Source organism: Miscanthus floridulus, chromosome 2 (assembly GCF_019320115.1).
Source record: "Miscanthus floridulus cultivar M001 chromosome 2, ASM1932011v1, whole genome shotgun sequence".
NCBI classification, from domain to species: Eukaryota; Viridiplantae; Streptophyta; class Magnoliopsida; order Poales; family Poaceae; genus Miscanthus; species Miscanthus floridulus.
Window position 1 is genome coordinate 136,168,657 of NC_089581.1, and position 10,045 is coordinate 136,178,701.

Below are 10,045 nucleotides of genomic sequence, written 5' to 3' on the forward strand. Positions count from 1 at the left end.
TCCTTCTTGCTTAGGACACCCTCGCTGATCTCCTTGGTCTCCATATGGTTCTCCGAGCATGGTCATATATATAGAGGTCATGTCCTCATCACAACCCACGTCTGTCAAGGACTTCATTGCCAGTCTAAAGCTGTCGCTCAAGAAGCCATTGATCCAGTCACCACCGCGCCTTCATGTCTCGCACGTGCGGATCGAGTTACCGCGTCACACCGATAGACTTGCTGCCAAGTCCGCCTACCATGACCCGAACCCGGAGAAGCAGGTCAAGCGGGTCTTGCTTGGCAAATGGCAGCCATCGGCGAGCGCCACACGGTCAGCGCCGGCAACACCTGACGCGACCATCGCCACTCGATTCCATGAGATGTTCCAAGAGCCCATGTCATCATCCAAGCACGCGGTAATACAGGAGCTCTTCCCCATGGCTGGTGCTCACGGGAGGCAGGCGGCGACGTGGGCGTCTTGAGAAAGGGTTCGCTCAACGTCGCAAGCTCTTCGGTCGCACATTAGTTTTTGGATTAAGTCCACTTTTGACCCCTCAACTATTGTGTTGGTCTAATTTTAACCCTCAACTATAAAATCGTATAGTACTGGTACCCCAACTGTCAAAACCGTTCACTTTTAGAACCTGGGCGGGGGTAAGGCTGTTTTGACCGACGTTGAGCGGTTTTGACCACGCGCGGGAGCAGGTCGGCCCAGGAGGGGAGGCCCAGGGCGCGCTGCGCATTTTGCATAAGAGACCCTGGATTTTCATGAAACTAATCATCACTCCATACTACTATTCACATGAGTCATAACATTTGTATTTAGCACCCATAAAAATCTTGTCTTCACCTTTCCCAGTCCCTGGGCGGCTCTAGAGCAGAGCACGCCACAGGGGGCGACGATCGGCGGCCAATTCGGCCCGGAGGAGGCTCGCCGGCGGTGAGGGAGGGAGGCGCGAGGAGCGCGTAGCCCATGCTCTAGGTCTGTAAGGCCACTGGTGCGCAGTTGGGATAGCGGCGGGGGGCAGAGTGCGGCTGCCCACGCAAGCGCGGGTTTGCTGACGATGGCGCTTACGTTCCGACGAGACAGCGGCGGTAGAGGTTTAACAGGTAGGCGGATGAGAAACAGGGACTCACCGCGAATGCTTCTGTAGGGTCGGTTTTGGGAGAGACGGCTTGAGGAAGCCTGGCCACGTGTACGGCGGTGCGTCGGTTCGCAGCGACGGCGGCAGTGGCCTTCCCGTCACGGCGAAGGTCCTCCGGCTAACCTGTTTCGCAGGCGAGACCAAGGCATCATATCGGAGCAAAATCATGAAAAATAGCTCAGAGAAGTGGAGCAAGGAGAGTGCGCCCATGGTGATCTTAGTTCGGTGTCCATGGTGGCCACGACGGCGAGATCGACTCGGACGAGCACGCTGGTGCACGGAAGTAGTCGGGATCGCGTCCAAGAGATAGCTAGGAACCTGAGGCAGTTGTGTACCAGCTGAATTGGGGAGAGATGGATTGGGCACAACCAATTTTGGAAAGGGATGGAGGGACGGGTGGTCGGTCATGGCGATCGTGTTCTCGGCTTTTATAGCCACTCGACAAAGGCAGGGCTGGGGCACACCGACACTTGCTTGGCATCGAAGAAAGGCTAGAGGGCTGTCCACGGAGGTACCAACCAGAGGGGTGCGAGGCACGTGGCAGCGGCCGAGCGTGGCACGGCAGCGTGGGGAGGCGATGTCAGTGCTGGCGTCGGCATGGCGAGGCCATAGAGCTTCTTGGCGAGCAAGGCAGGGAGGCGGTTCAGAGACAGGCCAAGGCAGCGCGGGCGCGTGGCAAAAACGACCCAGGGTAGGTGCAAACCGAGCACGCGAACAGAGGCTGCCACGCCACCGCCGAGCGAGCACGCATGAGGGCTGTTGTGGCATCACCGAGACACGTCTACCGGACACGGCTGCGGCAGCGGTGCGCGAGCAGAGCGGTGGCGCTCGAGTAGCACGACGCGCATGACGCGCGAGCAGGGCGACGGCGCGAGCAGCACAGCTGGCCGGTTGTCGGCGAGCCATGGCAATGCGGGCCCGCCGACCCTGCCCCACCACATGGCGCTCCACCTCGTCCTCACCCACCAGTCCGTGCAGAGCCCGTCCTGGCTCTCGCCGCTCCCCGCGGTGGGAACGACGCCGGCGTGGGGGGCGTCGCCGACGTGGTGGTGGGCGTCGCTGCCGTCAGGGCCGGCGTGGGAGGCAGCACCGGTGTCGCTTGGGCCAGAGGTGGCGTGGGAGCGGGCGTCGCTATGCCGACGGCGTGGGGGGCGGCCGTCGATGGCATGGGGGCGTTGCCGTGGGGACGGAGAGGGAGGCGTAGTCAAAACCGCTCAACGTCGGTCAAAACAGTCTTGCCCCCGCCCAAATGCTCAAAGTGAATGATTTTGACAGTTGAGGTACCGGTACTAGATGTTTTTGTAGTTGAGGATTAAAATTAGACCAACACAATAGTTGAGGGGTCAAAAGTGGACTTAATCCTTATCTTTTTCATATCTACCCAATAATACTCTCTTATGTGAAATGACAGAGCACTGAGCCTGCTGTTAATAGCACAGATCAAGTTCTTGGATCCATCGGTTACACCAAGCATTTCTCGGCAATAGTGTAAAGCAGAGTAGAACAGAGCCTGGATATCAAGAGGATGACCATGGATTTCCATACGCCGATTAATCCTACATGATCCATCAGTTACAAGCAATGTAGGAAACAAGTCAAAGCCATCAGACAGGCACAAATTCAGTATCAGCCTGCCTGTCTGCAAATCAACCCCTTCTTGTAGAGCGTAGTCTCCAATAATTTTTCCATATGCCCTGGTTTGTTGGCGAATTTGTATAGGCCATGGGGGCTTCCAAAGGCGACCACAGTAACGCCTGACAGAGCACCTCTCTACCATGTTGAAAGACGGCCATGGTGGAGGCCGTAACTCAGCATCACAGCTCTTTGACCTCAGTTCGCCAGGTGGACGTACATCAGCACTGCCACACCCAAACTCAACTTGCACATGTGGTGGTGGCCATGGTTGCTGCTCAACCCAGTCCGATGAAGAAAACAGCCCCGATTGCACCACAACCACATCACAGCTCCTCCCAAGCACTACAGGCACATCAGTCAAGTTGCAATCACAGAGATCAGGGAAATCACCTCCACATGTGAGCAGCTCTGCAGCTTGTAACGCCTTAGTGTCCTGGATGCTAGCAAGACCCTAGCGCCCCACAGCAGACAGCGAAGTGCCTCGGACAGCAGTGCGAGCATGAAGCACTGCAGCAGATGGCAAGGCGGCACACTGGGAGGTGAACACGGGTGCAGGCTCGCTTGCTGTCGGAGGTTGAGTATGGTTCGTCATTTCATCGAACACCATCTGAGCATGAATGGAGATGGTGGCAGGCTTGCTCGAGGCTGCTACCAAAACCTTCGAAGGCACATCCCGTTGAGGAATCGGAGCTGGTGACGCCGTGGCCACGGTAGGAGGCGCCATGGACGACGTGACGGCGAGGCGGGATGCGGCGGGGTCCGCGGAGCTCGAGGCCGGAAACACCAGCGCCCCAAGCTCGATGCGGAGATCATCCCCCGTAGCGTTGCCCGCAGCACAGAACCTGGCGAGCTTGGTGAGGCAACCCACGGAGTCCGGGAAGCTGAGCGCAGAGCCCGTGGCGGCGTCGCGGACGAAGTCGCGCGGGAAGACGGCCAGGCGGTGGCGCGGCGAGCGCCAGCGACACGTCGTCGCCCTCGATCTGTGCGACGCGCAGGATGCTGCCGAGGATGACCTTCGGCAAAGTCGGCGGCGGCAGGGTTGGCGCTGGGGCGGAGGAAGGCGCGGGCGTGACCGAGGCGGAGGACGGCGGGGGCGCGGCGAGGAAGGCGCAGGCAGCACTGAGCGCGATGGAGACGCACTTAGACGCGGGGCAGAGCGACTCGGAGGCTGAAGCGCCGAAGGCTCGGGTGAAGTCGTCCGGAGGCGGGGACGCGAGCTCCTGGAGGGCGGCGGGGTCGACGATGGTGGGGCGGTCGATGATGATGGGGCCCGTGGCGCGGCCCTGGTTGCCGTGGAGGAGCGCGTCGGGGACGGAGGAGGTGAGGTCGTTCCCGTTGGCGCCGGCGTCGTTGCGGATCTGGTCGGCGGCGATGGAGACGTCGTCCCCTTCGAAGAGACCTCCCCAGTTGTCAGCTCCCACTGGTGCGTCGGTATCCGCGGCGATGGAGTCGTCGTCTCCACCGAAGAGACCGCCCCAGTTGTCGGCGACGACGGCGGCTCCGATGGCCGTTGCCTGGGTTGGAGTGGAAACGACCTGAGAGGTCTCGTGCGCGGCCTGGGTGTCGGAGAAGCGGCGCTCCCACCGAGCGTCGAAGTCGTCGAACAGCTTGGCCAGAGCGTCGAGGATGAGCTTGCAGTCGACGGACTCATGGTGATGGATAGCGAGAATGGACTGTGTCTCTGATACTAAGGGCGCGTTTAGTTGGCAAAAATTTTTGGTTTTGGCTAAAGCACTTTCGTTTGTATTTGATAATTAGTGTTTAATTATGGACTAATTAGGTTTGAAAGTTTCGTCTCGCGATTTTTCATCCAACGGTGCAATTAGTTTTGTTTTTCGTCTACATTTAGTACTTCATGCATGTGCCGTAAGATTCGATGTGACACTTTGGGGTGAAAATTTTTGGAATCTAAACAGGGCCTAATTGTAAGCAGCCGCCCTCGATTGGTTCACTGACAACTCGATTTAGAGGTAGCAGGCAGCGGCGGATCTAGAAAATACATTTAGGGGGGTTGATAACTCATCTTCAACTCGAAACTCATCTTCAACCTCCATCGGGAGCACTCCAGCACATTTTTCCCTGTTGTTAATAGCTAAAAAATTCATGAGGGCTAAGAGGGGCTCCAATGGAGCTGCCAGGGTAGGGGGCTTGAGCCCCGGCAGCCCCCCCCCCTGGCAGATCCGCCCTTGGTAGCAGGATACAATATCTCATGGGGAGGGAGGTCTAAAATTAGCAAGCAGAGGAATCGAAACCAGAAGGAAGGTACTAGAAGATTTTAAAAGGTGTTAAAGGTAGGAGAAGAGAGAGAGCACTATTTGAGGAGGAAGATAAACAGTAGACTTCTGATTAATTCTTGAGGCTTTTACATGTGTGTCATTAAAAAAGTTTGTAATTACACATAGGTCATTAAAAAAGTTGACCGCACACATATGCCACCGTTCTGAATTTCTTTGCTCTCTAAACCATTACATCCGCATTCCGTTCATTTTTTAACGTTTGGGAGTCCTAACAAGTGGGTCAGGTCAGTCAAAAAGTCCATAATACCATCTCATCCCTATCCTCTTCTCTCAAACTCGACCTCATCTCTCTTCTTCGGCGAGGTCCCGGCATCGCTGTCCGAACTCAAGAACCTCGTGAGGCTGGACATCGCGGGGAACAAGTTCACCGGCGAGATCTCGCCGGACTTCAACAAGCTGATCCGCCTCGGGACGCTGTACCTCGACGGGAACAGCTTCACCGGCGAGATCCCCAAGCTGCAGCTGTCTGCATTGGAGTAGTTCAAAGTGTCGTACAACCAGCTCAACGGGTCCATCCCCAGCACGCTCCGGAAGATGCCAAAAGACTCCTTATTGGGCAACACGGGCCTCTGTGGGGGTCCACTCGGCCCGTGCCCCAGCGAGTCCGCGCCCACGCCGGTCGGATCGTCGGAGTCACAACCGGGAGCGGGCGTCCCCGCCGACGTCGGTGGCGGCAAGAAGAAGAAGCTCTCTGACGGCGCCATCGCTGGCATTGCCATCGGCTCCGTGTTCGGCGTGCTACTCTTGCTCGCCCTGCTTTTCTTCCTCTACCACAAGAGGTCCAGCGCGCCCCGGTCGGCGACGGCAGTGGAGAAGGGGCGGGAACTCGGCATGGAGCCTATGGATGTCAAGCCGAAGGGACAGAACGGCTCAGCAGCTGGCGCAGGCGGCCACAACGACGCTGCGGCGGCCGTGGCAGTTCCGAACGCCGCGGGGCGCTGTGGCTATTGCGGCGGCAGCGAAGACCGGCGGGTTGACCGGGTCCAAGAAGCTCATCTTCTTCGGCCCCATGGAGGCAGCCCCGCCGTTCGACCTAGAGGACCTGCTGCGCGCGTCTGCGGAGGTGCTAGGCAAGGGCGCGTTTGGGACGGCGTACAAGGCGGTGATGGAGAACAGGTCTACCGTGGCAGTGAAGCGCCTCAAGGACGTGGACCTTGCCCAGCACCACCACGAAGGGGAAGCAGCAGCACACCGCCTACGCCGCGACATAGAGTTTGGGTGGCTGACAAACGGACCCCACCGTGGATAAAATGGTCATTTCACCTGTCGGTTTGACACCGTTAAGTAGAAAAACGAACAGAATGGCTTAAAGAACAAAGAAGTTCAGAACGGTGGCATATGTATGCGGTCAACTTTTTTAATGACCTGTGTATAATTATAAATTTTTTTAATGGCACACATATAAAAAACCTCTTAATTCTTCGATGCCCTGGACGGCTGCTCTTGCTTTCCTTTGTAATGCACATGCCCCGTCGTCTTAGGCCTGCATGGGCCGTCCATGCCAGCCCACCACTAGACAGTCCCTGACAGTAGCTCTTAGTGGTCATGGCCTGAGGATAGATTGCACATATCACTTCCATTAGATCATCACGATGTCTCCTTTTGGTATGCAAAAGCGAAACAACCAACCACTCAGCCTTAAAAACAAATACAATGATTCGGACCTTATATACAGGGTTATTTGGATCCCTACCATTACAATTTTTAAACTTCTAAGATATACCATTACTATTCACTTATTTAGAAATTTATCATTATAATTCTTCTTTACCTAATCATACCATTTTGTACGTATTTGACGGTATTAGGCCCACTCGTAGGTGACCAGAGTCCTTCGTATTTTTGTATGGACCAAAATACCCCTGCTGCTAATCTCTCCACCCACTCTTATGTGCGGGTGAAGGGTCGAGATGGCGGACTAGAGGGGGGGTGAATAGTCTTTTCTGAAATTTAATCGCGTCGGCTAACCGATACAAATGCGGAATTAAAACTATCTGTCTAGCCAAGACTATACCCCACTATATATATTCACTAGCACCTTGCAAAGATAACAATTATGCAACAAAGGTGCCGGGCTAGTTAGAGCTCTCCTAAACAATTCTAGGAGCAAGGTTACACAAACCTATGCCACTAGTATTTTAAGCAACAAGAGAGCTCCTACACATGCTAGTAAGCAAAAGCACAAAGCTAACAAAGCTCACTAGCAATGCTCAATAACAAGGCAACCAATGCCAAATTAGAGAGCGCAAATACTTAGCTACACAAACTAAGCAATGTGACTAACAAGGTTACACAAACCAAATTAACCACACAAGGGAGCTACTTATATGCTACACAAGCAAGAAAATAATTAGCAAGCTACACAAGCTATCTAATTACAAGAGCAACTACATAAACTTAATATGTATAAAAATAATTGCAAGCTTGTGTAATGGGGATGCAAACCAACGGGAAGAACAAGGTTGACACAATGATTTTTCTCCCGAGGTTCACGTGTTTGCCAACACGCTAGTCCCCGTTGTGTCGACCGCTCACTTGGTGGTTCGGTGGCTAATTAGCATCACCCGCTAAGCCCGCACGTCGGGCGCCGCAAGAACCTACCCCTTGAGTGAGGGTAGCTCAATGACACGCTTTACTAGAGTTGCTCTTCGCGGCTCCCGCGGGGCGAGCACAATGCCCCTCACAAGCACTTCTCCGGAGCGCCGCACAAGCTTCTTGCGCGCTTCGACGGAGACCACCACCAAGCCGTCTAGGAGGTGGCAACCTCCAAGAGTAACAAGCACCACCGGCTTACAACTCGATCACCTAGTGCCACTCGATGCAACCTCACGATGCAATCGCACTAGAATCGCTCACTCACACAATCGAATGATCACTATCAAGTATATGTGTGATGGAGAGCTCCCAAGCACTCACAAGTATGGACACTAAGTCCCCTTAGGTGCTCAGCACCAGCCATGGCCGAAGGCCACTTCTATTTATAGCCCCAAGGGCTAAACTAGCCGTTACCCCTTCACTGGGTAACGGTCGCGTCGACCGGACGCTCCGGTCGTGTTGACCGGACGCTGGACCTCAGCGTCCGGTCGCCCGCAGACGGCCACGTGTCCCGATTCCAACGGTCACTTGACCTGACCGGACGCAGCAGCTTCAACTGACCGGACGCTGAACCCCCAGCGTCCAGTCGTTTCTAATAAGGTACCGACCTCGACCGGACGCGTCCGGTCATACTTGATCAGACGCAGCCAGCGTCCGGTCACACTTCAGCTTCTGCGTCATCGTACGTCAGCCTGACCGGACGCAGCCAGCCAGCGTCCGGTGCATTCAGACCCATCGTCCGGTCAGTTGACCGACGCCAGCGTCTTCGCGATCAGCTCGTTTTCACTTCTAACTTCTTCACCCTTGCTCCAATGTGCTAACCACCAAGAATTTGCATCTGACGCAATAGAAAATAGGCATTCCATTTTTCTGAAAGCGCCGAATCCCGCCGAGGGACCCAAACCCATCTCACCCCTGCAAACACCACCTCCTTTGTAAATGTGCCAACACCACCATGTACACCACCATGTGTATGTGTGTTAGCTTTTCACAATCATTTCCCAAAGGATGTTAGCCACTCAACTTGCCACGCCACTCGATCCTAGCGACGATGTAAAGTTAGATCACTCGAGTGGCACTAGATGACCGATATGCAAACAAGTTTGCCCCTCTTGATAGTACGGCCATCTATCCTAAACCCGGTCATATACTTCTCTACACACCTATGACCGGTGAAATGAAATGCCCTAGGTTATACCTTTGCCTTGCGCATTCCATTCCATCTCCTCCAATGTCGATGCAACACATGCACCAACATGATCAACAATGATATGATCCACTTTATATCATCACGTGATCATATTGGTTCATCGATCTTGACTTCACTTGCTCTTCACCGTTGCCATCGTCCATCGGCGCCAAGTCTTGCTCAAGCTTCACCGCCACGCGGTCCATCACTCCAAAGCCTCCGACTTGCCCTTCACGCTTGCAACCGGTCCATCAAGCCAAGTCTCGTCTTGATCTTCTCCACCTTGATCACATGACTCAATGTCATGTCTCATATGCATTTAAGCTCCTTCATCATCACATGTGTGAGCTTTGCAACATTTCCAAGCCATTTTCACCTTCATGGCATATGTTGCTCACACACATGTACATGTGGACTAATCACCTGTGTATCTCACATAAACACAATTAGTCCACCTAAGTTGTCACTCAATTACCAAAACCAAATAAGGACCTTTCAGCGGGCCCCACTAGTCAGCTGCTGCTTCAACAGCACGCGGTGTCTAATTCCAGCTCGGTCTGGCTTTCGGGCGGCTTGGATCGGTCTCGCCCTGGCGGCGAATGCGCGGAGGCCGGAGGGCAGCTACCGACGCGAGCATGGCAGGCCCCACCCCTTGGCGCGGGACCACCGCCGTGGGCCAAGGTGACTCCGCCGCCGACGCAATCGAGGGGAAGGACGAGGGCGGCGCTGGATGGGAGGGAATGGCGGCCACGCCCGCGCGGTTGAAGGGAAGGGCGAGGGTGCTGGCGCTGGTGCCGTGGAGGATAGAGGCCTGTGGCCACCTGCGCGGGGGAGGGGGCGCGGTCTCTCGTCGCTGCTGCCGTCAATGACAACGACGACGGAGGAGGCCGTAAGCAGCAGCCGCTCCTGGAGGCAAAGCCTGTGCTGGAGATGTTGTGGCACTCCTTCCGCTCGCTCTGCCTCTCCCTCCTTGTTGGTGCCGTTACCGCCTCCAGGGCACCCATCGGCGCTGGAGATGCCGGCGGCTAAGGCCGACATGGCGAGCTCGTCGATCTCCTCTTGAATCCCCTACAAGCGTCCATGTCGTCGTGCTCCTGCAAGATCCAGATCGGGCGAGGGCGGCAAGCTCGGCTCACCATGGTAGTCATCGAAGGAGGTCGGCCCACCATGGCAGCCCTCGATGCCCACACCTTCTCCGTCACG